Genomic DNA, 10,867 nt, shown 5'->3' on the forward strand with positions numbered 1-10,867 from the left:
CCGAGAGCCCACCCCCCCACCCCTCCCGTATGTTAAAATGCAGTCAGGCCCCAGCGAGAATTGAACTCGCGACCCCTGGTTTACAAGACCAGTGCTCTAACCACTGAGCTATGAGGCCCTGCTGCTCAGTGCTGCTGCCCAGTGCTTACATAAAATATTCAAAAAGCAAAAAAAAAAATGCGTTCATGGCGGAAAAAAGGTGACTCGCGTGAGCTGCCTGCAGTCAGAGGTGAACACACAATGTGGTTGTAAGGGGTCAGAGAGGTCACTTCCACCAGTCTGCTGGAAGCCAAGGAGGGCGCGCCATCTCAGCAGGCCTTGTGTCTGCATGCCTGCGTGTGTGTGTGTGTGTGTGTGTGTGTGTGTGTGTGTGTGTGTGTGTGTGTGTGTGTGTGTGTGTGTGTGTGTGCGCGCGTGCGCGCGCGCGCGAGTGTGTGTGTGTGTGTGTGTGTGTGTGTGTGTGTGGCAGCTTTCCTCACTTAGCACCTTGACATTGGCATCAGCCCTCTCCACCAAAATCTGCTGCTTCAGCTGCATTGACGCCCCCCCCCTTCCCTCTCTATCCCCCCTCCTCACTCACTCCCTCCACTCCCACCCTCTCTGATAAAATTTCAGAAAGGCGGGGGCGCGCTGATTGTTGATGCGAACTACTGTGGGAATGCAGATGCTCCTTGCGTGCGCTGGGGACCCCGCCCACTGTTGGGGGGCGTCGAGGGGCGTGGGGGGGGGGGTGTGGCCAACCAGCCGGGCCCGTCTGACGTCTGTCACACATCGTCCGTCCGTTGGCATGACAACGCGGCAGATGGCCGCTAAAAACGCCTCTTAAGCGTCACGCGAGCGTGGCTTTAGCGCGGCGTAATTAAGTGCTGCGGCGACGTGTTTTGATTTCATGCGTTCATTCGTTCTGGAATCAAAATTATTTGCGGGAGAAAATAAACGAGCTTTGCTGGAGCTAATTCACGAGCCTCAGCACCTTTTTACTTCATGTTGATGTGCTATTTCTTGGAAAAAAAAAATCTGAGAATAAAGTCTGAAAATAATCAACAGTGGGCACTCGTATCTTTTGCAAAGGCAACATTTTGATAACTGATGCAGGTGTACCTAATGTTTTGGCCCGGTGAGTGTAAACAAGCTGTTCGCCTCGACGTTGTGTTTTCTTTTCATGGGTCAAAGTGTGTTTTCACGCTTTTTTCCTTTTTATTTTATATATATTAAGAATTAAATACATAGAATTGAGAGTGTTTCTTTAAAATTACTATGAATTGATTTTTCTTTTTTTTTCCACTGGACAATTTCAGTTGCAACATGCTGTGGATACCAAAGTTCTCGTTTTTACCCATTTGGACCTTATAACGTTTATGTTCACGCCCCCCTCCCCCCACTCCGCCTCACCCAAAAACAGAGTCAAAGCAGGGCATAAAATGGGAATTTGATTGACACAGCACGACAGCTCACGGAAGGTGTTTGTGCTGCAGTCAGGTGCTATCTCTTGGGCGCCACACAGACCGTCTGGTCGCCGTGGACAATCAGGCGCCAACCGCATTCCTGGTCCGATGGTAAATATGACGCACGGCGGGCGTGGTCGCGCCGCCGCATAGTTTTGTTTTGTTTGGGATTCTTAAGAGAGAGCCACCTACCTTGGCGTCTTTCTATTTTGGGTTTGTGAGGTTTTTTTTTGTTTGTTTTTTTTTTTTTTTTTACCTCCACTAAAGAGTTGAGGTGGTCTGACTGTCAATCCTTCAGTACTGGAGTAATACCGTAATTTCTGATCTGTTTCATTTATGTTAAGGCAGATTTGGATTTGGAGGGGAAAAAATAGTTGGAGTATCTGGTACACCTGAAGAAAAAAGTACAATTTCACCGCAGATTTTCTGCCCTTAAAAAAAAAAAAAAAAAAAAAAAAAACATTTCACAAAACAACATGAACGAGACACACTGACACACAAAGGGATGCAGTGGGCCAAACCTGGCCCCCGGGACCTTGCCTTTGACACCGATGATTTAAAGTCTTGTTTGTCCTCGCTCGCCATCCAGGGAGATTACACCTCTTATACCAACACCGCAATACAACTCATATAATCAACGTGAAAAAGCCGCAACCCCACTGGAGTTGGCGTCTTCCGATCGTTTGCTCTTTTTTTTTTCACTCTTTCCTGCAAAAATCACACAAGTGGGCCAAAAAGCAGTAAATTAGCCAGAAACCCAAGATGGACTCCACCCTGGAGATTACACAGTCCACTCAGCCAGCGTGCACTAGAATAACAGCCTGGCGTGCCCTCACTGTCCCTTGCCCGCACTTTGTGTGTGTGTGTGTGTGTGTGTGTGTGTGTGTGTGTGTGTGTGTGTGTGTTATGGGTTCATCTTTGTGATTGTGTGTGTGCGTGTGTTGTTGTGTGTGTGTGTTTTGTTGCTGTGTGTACATGCCTGAGCTGCTCCAAATAGCGGGTGTATATACCTGCACGTTTTTTACATTGTGGCAGACCAGCTTTACGTGGATGTGTGTGTGTGTGTGTGTGTGTGTGTGTGTGTGTGTGTGTGTGTGTGTGCGTGCGCGCGGCGCTCCCCGTCAGCTGTTGTCGCGCCGAGCGTGTCGGCTGTCGTCTGACACATCGACGCAAACGCGTCCGCCGCGACACACCTGCCTGCCTCAGTCACGCGCTGATATTTAATCCGGTTAGTTTTCATCCTCGCGCTTTTTGAAGACATGTCCATGTTGACTTCATGTTGTGTGCATTTTACCGGACCCCATGCAACAAATTTGAATACGGAATATTTGTTGCAAGAAGGGGCGGCCCGGTGGTCCCGTGGTTAGCGCGTTGATCTCACAGTGCAGAGGTACCGGGTTCAATTCCAGCGCCGGCCTCCCTGTGTGGAATTTGCATGTTCTCCCCGTGCCTATGTGGGTTTTCTCCGGGTACTCCGGTTTCCTCCCACCTTCCAAAAACATAAATGGCAGGCTGATTGAACACTCGAAATTGTTCCTCAGTGTGAATGTGAGCATGGATGGTTGTTCATCTGTGTGTGCCCTGCGATTGGCTGGCAACCGGTTCAGGGTGTCCCCCGCCTACTGCCCAAAGACGGCTGGGATAGGCTCCGGCACCCACCGCAACCCTTGTGAGGATAAAGCGGAACAGAAAAATGATGGATGGATGAATGGATGTTGCAAGAAGGCTGATGCAGGAGGGTGAAAAATAAATGAATGCATTTCACCCTTTCATGCACCCTGTAACCTGATCACATAAGCTGTCCACTGGAGTAACCGCTGTCCCTGAAAGGGTTTTTTTAAAACAATTATAAAAATAAAAGCTTGGCCAGCGCACCGTACTGCGTTTACTCCGGCCCGATCGTCAAATCCCAGCACTCGCAGTGACTACGCACGCACGTGCAGTGCTACGCACGTGCTTGAAGATGCACACACAAATCATAAAAGTCATGTCGACGGCATATGAATGTCAATCGAGTTTACGACGAGCAGCGTGTACTTGTCGAAAGGCAGGAAAGGGGCCCGTGTTGATTTGGGTTTGCGAGATTACCTACACCGGGCCCGCTTGACCACGCGGGAGGCCCCAGTCAGGCTGCGGCTCGCCTAATGGCTAGGTCCGCCGCTCTCTGGGCAGCCGCTGATTACTCCCAGCCACGTTGGAGGTAATCAAGGTTTGGTGGTCATCACCACGCGCACACACACACACACACACACACACACACACACACACACACACACACACACACACACGAATGAATATTCCCACGCGCACATGGAACATGAATGTCGATATGCTTCATGTTCGAAGGCGCACTGGAAACGACGCTTCCGGAAATGACACATTTGAGCTCGCAATGGGCGAAGCACAGCTTCGTAAAAAGCGAACTTCTTCCAAAAAATGCCATCGTTTTGTCCCCACCAGCCGGCCTTCAAAACAGGATTGAAACGGGGAGGCGGGGCTTAGCCGCCAACTAGATCAGTTGTTGCAGTATCGAATGTCAGCCTATGGGGGGCGCCAGAAGCGACGCACTGCATCTTGACGTAACCAAAGACTTTGAGCGGCCTGTTCTGGTAAACATGCGCTTCAGTTTTGTTTGTTACATTGGAAGATAATTTACTGACATTCATTTACTGATTTGTTTTAAGTTTGTGTTTTTATTTGTTTGTTTCCCACTCTTATTACACTTTAAATGAATCCCAACTGCCCCACCGAGGTTAAGTAATAAAGCTAAACCAAAGTGAAATTCGTCGATAGAATTTTAAAAAGACAAAAAGAAGGCTTGTACAGAATTAAATTAAGCTTAATAATTTTTTTTTAAGTTTTTAATCTAAAATGTAAGTTTCCCAGATAGACAAAACAATCAAAATAATGAATCTAATTTTATTATTCATATATATATATATATATATATATATACATATATATATATATACACATATATATATACATATATATTATATTTTTTTTTTTTTTACATTTAGTCACTTCACCATCATCCCATAAAAGGGATGTCAATTAAAAATATATAATAAAGAAAGCTTATCCCTCATTGACTTATTGTTTTACCTTTTTTGATTTTTTTTTTTTTTTGTGAAAACATTTTTTTTTTTAAACAACTGCTGTCATGGACGTTTTTTTTTTTTGTTTTTTTTGTGCAGCTGTGCTAACTCAAGTCAAAAAAGAGGCTGAGTCATGCCCGCGTAGGGGGCATGCAGTCACGCTTGTGTGCATATGCCATATCACAAGATGTAGTGTGACAAGTTTGGAAGTGCTGACACACACACTCACTCCCACACACACGCACACGCACACACACACACACATCAAGCATCTTACACAATAAGAGGGGGGGCCGAGCGTAAAGAGAAGTAAACCTCTTAGCTGCACGCGGACAGAATTAACCAAGAGATTATATTTGACACGAACATGAACATTTAAGTGTATTGAACTAAGAATTGCACTGCACAAATAAAACCAATTTGCATCGCATTGTAAATTGCTCTGCGATGTCAGCGGGCCTCTGAACGGACTGTCTATCGCATTCGCCATACGTGAACACATTTCTCCATCCTTTCCCACGGAAATGTCCAAGAAGTATGTCATGTCATGTGAGGGTGTGGTCATGACAAGAGAGGAAATACGACCAAGTATTAAAAGCCCGTGCGTGGAAAAGTCGAGGAATTTGGGCATTTGGGTTTGAACAGACCGTTTCAGGGCCATTTTGGTGAATTCTCCGACCAAAGAGTGCTCGAGATTTTGATGGCCTGCCACCAAGTCTGAATCACGTCGACGTCTTAGACAGACAAATGCACTGTAAATAGAGCAATGCTTTGGAGTTTTCGGGATAGCACAACGGCTCGCCAGGAAAATGAGGAAACAATGCGAATGGCTTGACTCATGATTTGTAGCCTTCGTTTCTACCGCCGTCGTTTGAATGTGTGAAGTGCCGCTCGAAATGAAGATGTGATGTGCGGTAACTTGAGAGAGAGAATCGCGGTCAGAATTGACATTTTCGGCAAGTTGATTCAAAAATTATTAGCTAGCTAGCAGATTAGCCGTCATATGTAGCTAACTTTTTCAGGTATAACTAGCAGTGGAAGTTTTTGTCACTCTTTTCAGTTCAAGGTGGTCACTTTCTGCCACCCGGAAGTACATTCATGAAGAAATGGTCTTTTGGGCCAAATTGTAAACTGGTCGACAGATAAGCAAGTGGAAATAGAGCGAAGCTTTTTCGGCTCTGCGTCAACGTTTGACGGCTCACCACAAACACAAAACTTTTAATAATGCAGCTCGGCAAGGTCAGATTTGAATCAAACCGGTTGTCAGTCATGAAAATAGCCGCCGTGCAAAGATCAGAGATATTGCTGCCACACTTTTTTATACCAAGTATCGCCTAAAAAAAAAAACAACTTTGAAAATCAGGCAGAAGTTACAAGGAAATATTATTGTAAGACTTTGCACAGTTTGAAGATTAATACGACGCTTAAACTGGAATTGATGACTCAACCTCAAGGATGATTGAGTTGAAAATGTAATGTAAATATTAAATCCTACCTTCATTTGAAACCAAACAGTTCTAAAAAAATAAATGTGGATGTATTATAACATTAAAGTTAAATACAACTGAACTGTAAAACAGAAAAAAATGGTGTGTAGAATCACTACTCCATTTTATTTTCTCAGGTGGTGGTGGCACAAAAAAAATGATTGGGGTCCAAATACATTTTCTAAGTAGATATCTTGATACAAATGATTACATTTCGCACAGCCACTTGGCGAAAGAAAATTGTGCAAATCGTGTAAATACAACAAAAACGCTGTCATACGACATACAGTGTGGAGCGGACCTACCTGAGTTCATGATTACCCCAAAATTACAAAAGTGTAAATAATGCCGCCCCCACGCCTTCAGCTCTCGATCGATCCACACCACCTCCCTCAAGCAGTCACAGCTCCCGCTCGCGGAACGCAGCAAATCTTTGAAGAAAAATATTCAGGTATCACGTGTCAATCTTGCATTCGTGCGAGTTTATCTGATTCTGGTTAAATTCTTGAACATCAAAATGTCATACCTTCGTTCCAGAAAGCTCAGATCTCCTCGAAATGTGATCCTGCGGGTTGGTGAAAGCAGAGCTGCATATTTTTGCCATCAGCCACGCGAAAGGACGTGATCCACACCGCTGGCCGCCGCGCTCGTAAAACTTTTACATGCCGCTTAAAATCCGTAAATATGATACGCTCGTGGAGGAAAGATTAAAACCTCGCCCGAATTGGATCCCTTTGGTTACTGATTAAACTACGCCGGAGGCCCTGGGGCAGCTCCGTTTACTTGCAGATTTTTATCTTACATCATGTCAAGTAATGGTCTGGAACGCTTAAAGGGGGCGCCGGTCAAAAATAACTAATAATTTACTCGTCACCGCTAATCTTATCTTTGCCTGTGGGGTTTTTTTTTGTTTTTTGTTTTTTTTTGGGGTGTGAGTGAGAGACAGTGTTGCTGCGGTTACCTTGAAAAAATAAGCGAGTAATGTTCCTGATTACAGTGCTTGATTTGAAAAGTTTCTCAGTTGAATTACAATTGAATCAATTTTGCCAACATTTTGCTGGAAGCGCATTTTTAACAGTGGCGTTTCAGAATAGCTTCTTTTTAAAATTAAAAATAATTTTTTTTAAAAATCTTTATCTACTTAACATCAGTAATTTTTTATTTTATTTTTTTCAAATGAGTCAGTGGATTTCACATAAATGGCTACACGTTTTTAAAAAAAATGTCAAGTCGTCTGTCACGTCTTCACAATTATTATTATTATTATTTTAAGGCAATCTCATATTTACCTGTTAATATTATCATGGCAAACTTAACGTTGATAAAATATTGACATCCAAATGATTACATTTGTGGAGCTCATTACAGTCTTTCGCTTGAAGCTTGAATGTGCTGCGATGTGTTTTTGGACGGTGTTTTCGAAGTTTCCATCTTGGAAACATGAATCTGTCAGACGAGAACACAAATTGTGAAGTTTCCACAATGCTTGACTTCAATCCGCAAACCCTGTGGCACCCCACTTCTTGTGTGCTCTGTACTGTACAGTCAATCGCTGCGTGTCTTTATCAAGAAATGGTGTCAGACACAATAGGCCCTTTTACTGCGTTTTAAACGTTGTCACTCATTGACTAGCGCAATTTGAGCCGTAAGAAAACGGCGGCCGAGGCTTGCTGTTTACACGCATGATTGCTGAAGAGCTGAAATGATGTCAGCGTATGCCTTTGGACTGATGGTGTCATAATCGTACGCGTCAGCAGATGATGAAACTCGGCCTAAATGTGTCTCACGTTTCCCCACCAAAGCGGACACGGCGATATAAACCCGAATGTGACTGACGCCTCGCACAATGGCGTCGCTTTGTTTACACCGCAGAACGGCCGCACTTAGCGCAATGGGGGATGGAAATAAACACATCACGGCGCCGTAAAAGGGAATGATGGCATGTCAGCTTTACAGCCCAATTCCCCCCAATTAGACATTCCTCTAAATCTTTCAACCCCGTGTCATTATGTGTGCGTCCTACACTGTAATCAGCCCTTTTGGCCCGCCGCTCGTTCAGGCCTCACGCGATTTGCCCGCGGTTGGGGAGGTGAGAAGGGGAGCAGTCGCGCTGTCACCGTGGCTCCGGACAAAGTCGCTTGATCACCGACGTGTCGAAAACTACGAGCTCCAGTAATAATACTCGTCAGATAAATGCCCGTCAGCGTCGTTGGATGCTTTATTTGGATGCGTTGCTTTTGTTTGAAATAGAAGTGGTTTAAACATTGAACACGTATCGATGCTAGCTTTGTCGCGGTTCCCGTTATGTTAGCATTAAGCTAGCAGACTTTTGGAAAGGCAAAGTTAAAGGCCTGATTAAATACGAAATGTGGAAGTCTCTTGTCTTGATTTATCTTCCTTTCGCAGTAAACTTCAACCGGGAGTGGCATTTTGTCATGTCAGTTCGCAACTCGGTAGAGTGACGGACGACTGGTCTCTCTCACAAAAAAAGTGTTAATCTGGTTACTCATAAATCCAGATACAAATATAGAAGCAAATAACACGATATGAAAAAATAAAAAACTGAAAAATGGGTTTGGGGTGTTGGGTGGGGCGGGGCTATAAAATTGAACATTGCTTTTATATTGTCAGTTATAAAGCATTGATACTGACAACAGAGATAATTCTCGAGTAATTCAACATTCCGTGAACATCTATTTTTTTTTTCATTCATTTTCATTCAACAGTACAGCAAATGTAGAACAATATGAAATAACACAGCGAAACTACTAAAAAAAATGGACCCCTGAGTAATAATGACTACGCCTTAAAATCATTTTCAAGTCGCGATCCTGCAGACGGTGGTGAAATCATCACAACTTGCAAATGAGATTGTATGCGCTTTCCACATCCTCACTTGGGCGCTACCTGTTCAAACGATTCAACAGGTTTGTTGTTCTGCCTTGTTTTGTTTTTCTTATTCTTTCTGTTTTCTGTTGTTGTTTTTGGTTTTTTAATTGCCTTGCTCAACGGCTTCTTCCACGTCGCCACACAAAACAACGGGAAGGAACTCCTCCTTCCAAAACACAAATGTCGCTTCATCTTCGGGGAGATGGCGCTTTCACATTATAATTCCCCAAATTCCGTTCAGAATGTAATCGAAATCAATCAGCGGGTTGTATAAATTTTCCATCAATCGCCGATGTCCGACAGTCCAAGTCTGTCTTTGTGTCGGACCTGTTGTGACTTTTTGTCCCACTTGCGTGTTTGCATACCGGTGCGTCGACACTTTGCATATCAATAGATGGCAGTTGCTGCAAAATGTTCCCATAAGGCCGTTTCTAGCTAGCCGCTGCCATTCACAGCTTTTCTAAGGACCAGAGTGCCACCACAGCCGCCCCCCTCCCCTGCCCCCACCCCCTTCCGTTTTAATGAATGGGCTGTAATTACAGCTTGATGGAAAACACTAATGTGGCTCATAAAAATAAAAAAAACAAATAAATAAATAAACGCGGGACACTTAAGACCGTTACGATTCCTCTCTCCAGGCGACAAAGCCAAGAAAATACAAACGCGCACATGCGGCGCATGCGAGTCAACGCGGCTTCCGAGCGACAGGCCCCAGCGCCGTCAATCCCGACTTGTGTTTGTTTTCTTTGTTCCTTGGAAAGCATAAGTGCGCCCCGCCCACCCTTTGTACTGAAGCTAATTTGAAAAGCCACCATGAAAGAAGCGCTTGCCCGGCGTTGCTATAAATCTGTCCGGAATGAAGAGAGAGACAGTGAAGGGTTTCCGTAGCGATGCTCTTAGAAATATCCCTGTGCCATTTTAGTTTCAGATGACATCAAAATATTTCGTTTTTTTTTTTTTTCTGCATCAACTGTATAAAAGGTTTACATGGATAATCGAGTCGTGTCGCTACACTGGAGTGGGACATCACATATTCATGGTTCAATTTGCAAATTTGTTTAGAACCTTACCTGCATTATTTGTGGAAAAACTTATGAAGAGCTTCCGTAACATGGGGGAAAAAAAAAACGTCTGAATTTTTAAAAATTATTTTTATTTTCAAGGCGGCGGCCCGGTGGTCAACTGGTTGGCGCGTCGGCGCCTCACACTGCACAGGTGCAGGGTTCGATTCCGGCTCCGGCCTGTGTGGGTTTTCTCCGGGTACTCCGGATTACTCCCACATTCCAAATACACGCGTGGCAGTTTAATGGAACACTTTTAATTTGTCTCAAGGTGTGATTGTGAGCGTGAATGATTGTTCGCCTATGTGTGGTCTGAGATTGGCTGGCAACTGGTTCAGGGTGTAGCCCACCAATTGCCCAGAGACAGCTGGAACAGGCTCCAGCACGCCCCAACATGGCTACGTTAGTGGTCATACTTTCCATAGCCCTTTTGTAAAACTAAAAAGAAAAATAGATTTGGAAGATGTCATTTTTGAACGAAATGGCCCAGCACGTAACGCCGAAAAGCCAGGGCCTCTGTGGGTGTTTCGTCAGACTCAAGGTTTTATGCTGTCATCACTATGAATCTTTCATCTGGCCATTGTATATTTCCAGGTCTTGAAAACCCTTCCAGTGTCACTGTTGATCTAAATTAGTCACGAGGTGGACTCAGTTTGTCGCGAGCTTTCAACATCTGCGTTTGTCGAGCACAAAAAAATCCGGCAATGTCAATAAGAGTGAAGTTGGCCACGGACGCCTGGACGAATAAAGTCAAGCTAAACAAGCTAAACGGACCAGAACATAGAAAATAGTCTTTATGTGTGTGTGTGTGTGTGTGTGTGTGTGTGTGTGTGTGTGTGTGTGCGTGTGTGTGTGTGTGCGTGCGTTTTTGTGTGTGTGTGGGGGGG

The 10,867-nt window shown here is 44.5% G+C and overlaps 1 protein-coding gene and 1 non-coding gene across 2 annotated transcripts in view; one reads left to right on the forward strand and one right to left on the reverse strand.

Annotated features, from left to right (window-relative positions):
* The window catches only part of kcnq1.2 (potassium voltage-gated channel, KQT-like subfamily, member 1.2), a 211,464-nt gene that overhangs the window by 114,047 nt on the left and 86,550 nt on the right, over positions 1 to 10,867 (forward strand). The window lies entirely within an intron of this gene.
* On the reverse strand, positions 46 to 118 carry trnat-ugu (transfer RNA threonine (anticodon UGU)). The gene has a single exon. It is a non-coding gene; the product is annotated as a tRNA-Thr (tRNA).

Source organism: Hippocampus comes, unplaced genomic scaffold (genome assembly GCF_001891065.2).
Source record: "Hippocampus comes isolate QL1 unplaced genomic scaffold, H_comes_QL1_v1.1 scaffold62, whole genome shotgun sequence".
Taxonomy (NCBI): domain Eukaryota; kingdom Metazoa; phylum Chordata; class Actinopteri; order Syngnathiformes; family Syngnathidae; genus Hippocampus; species Hippocampus comes.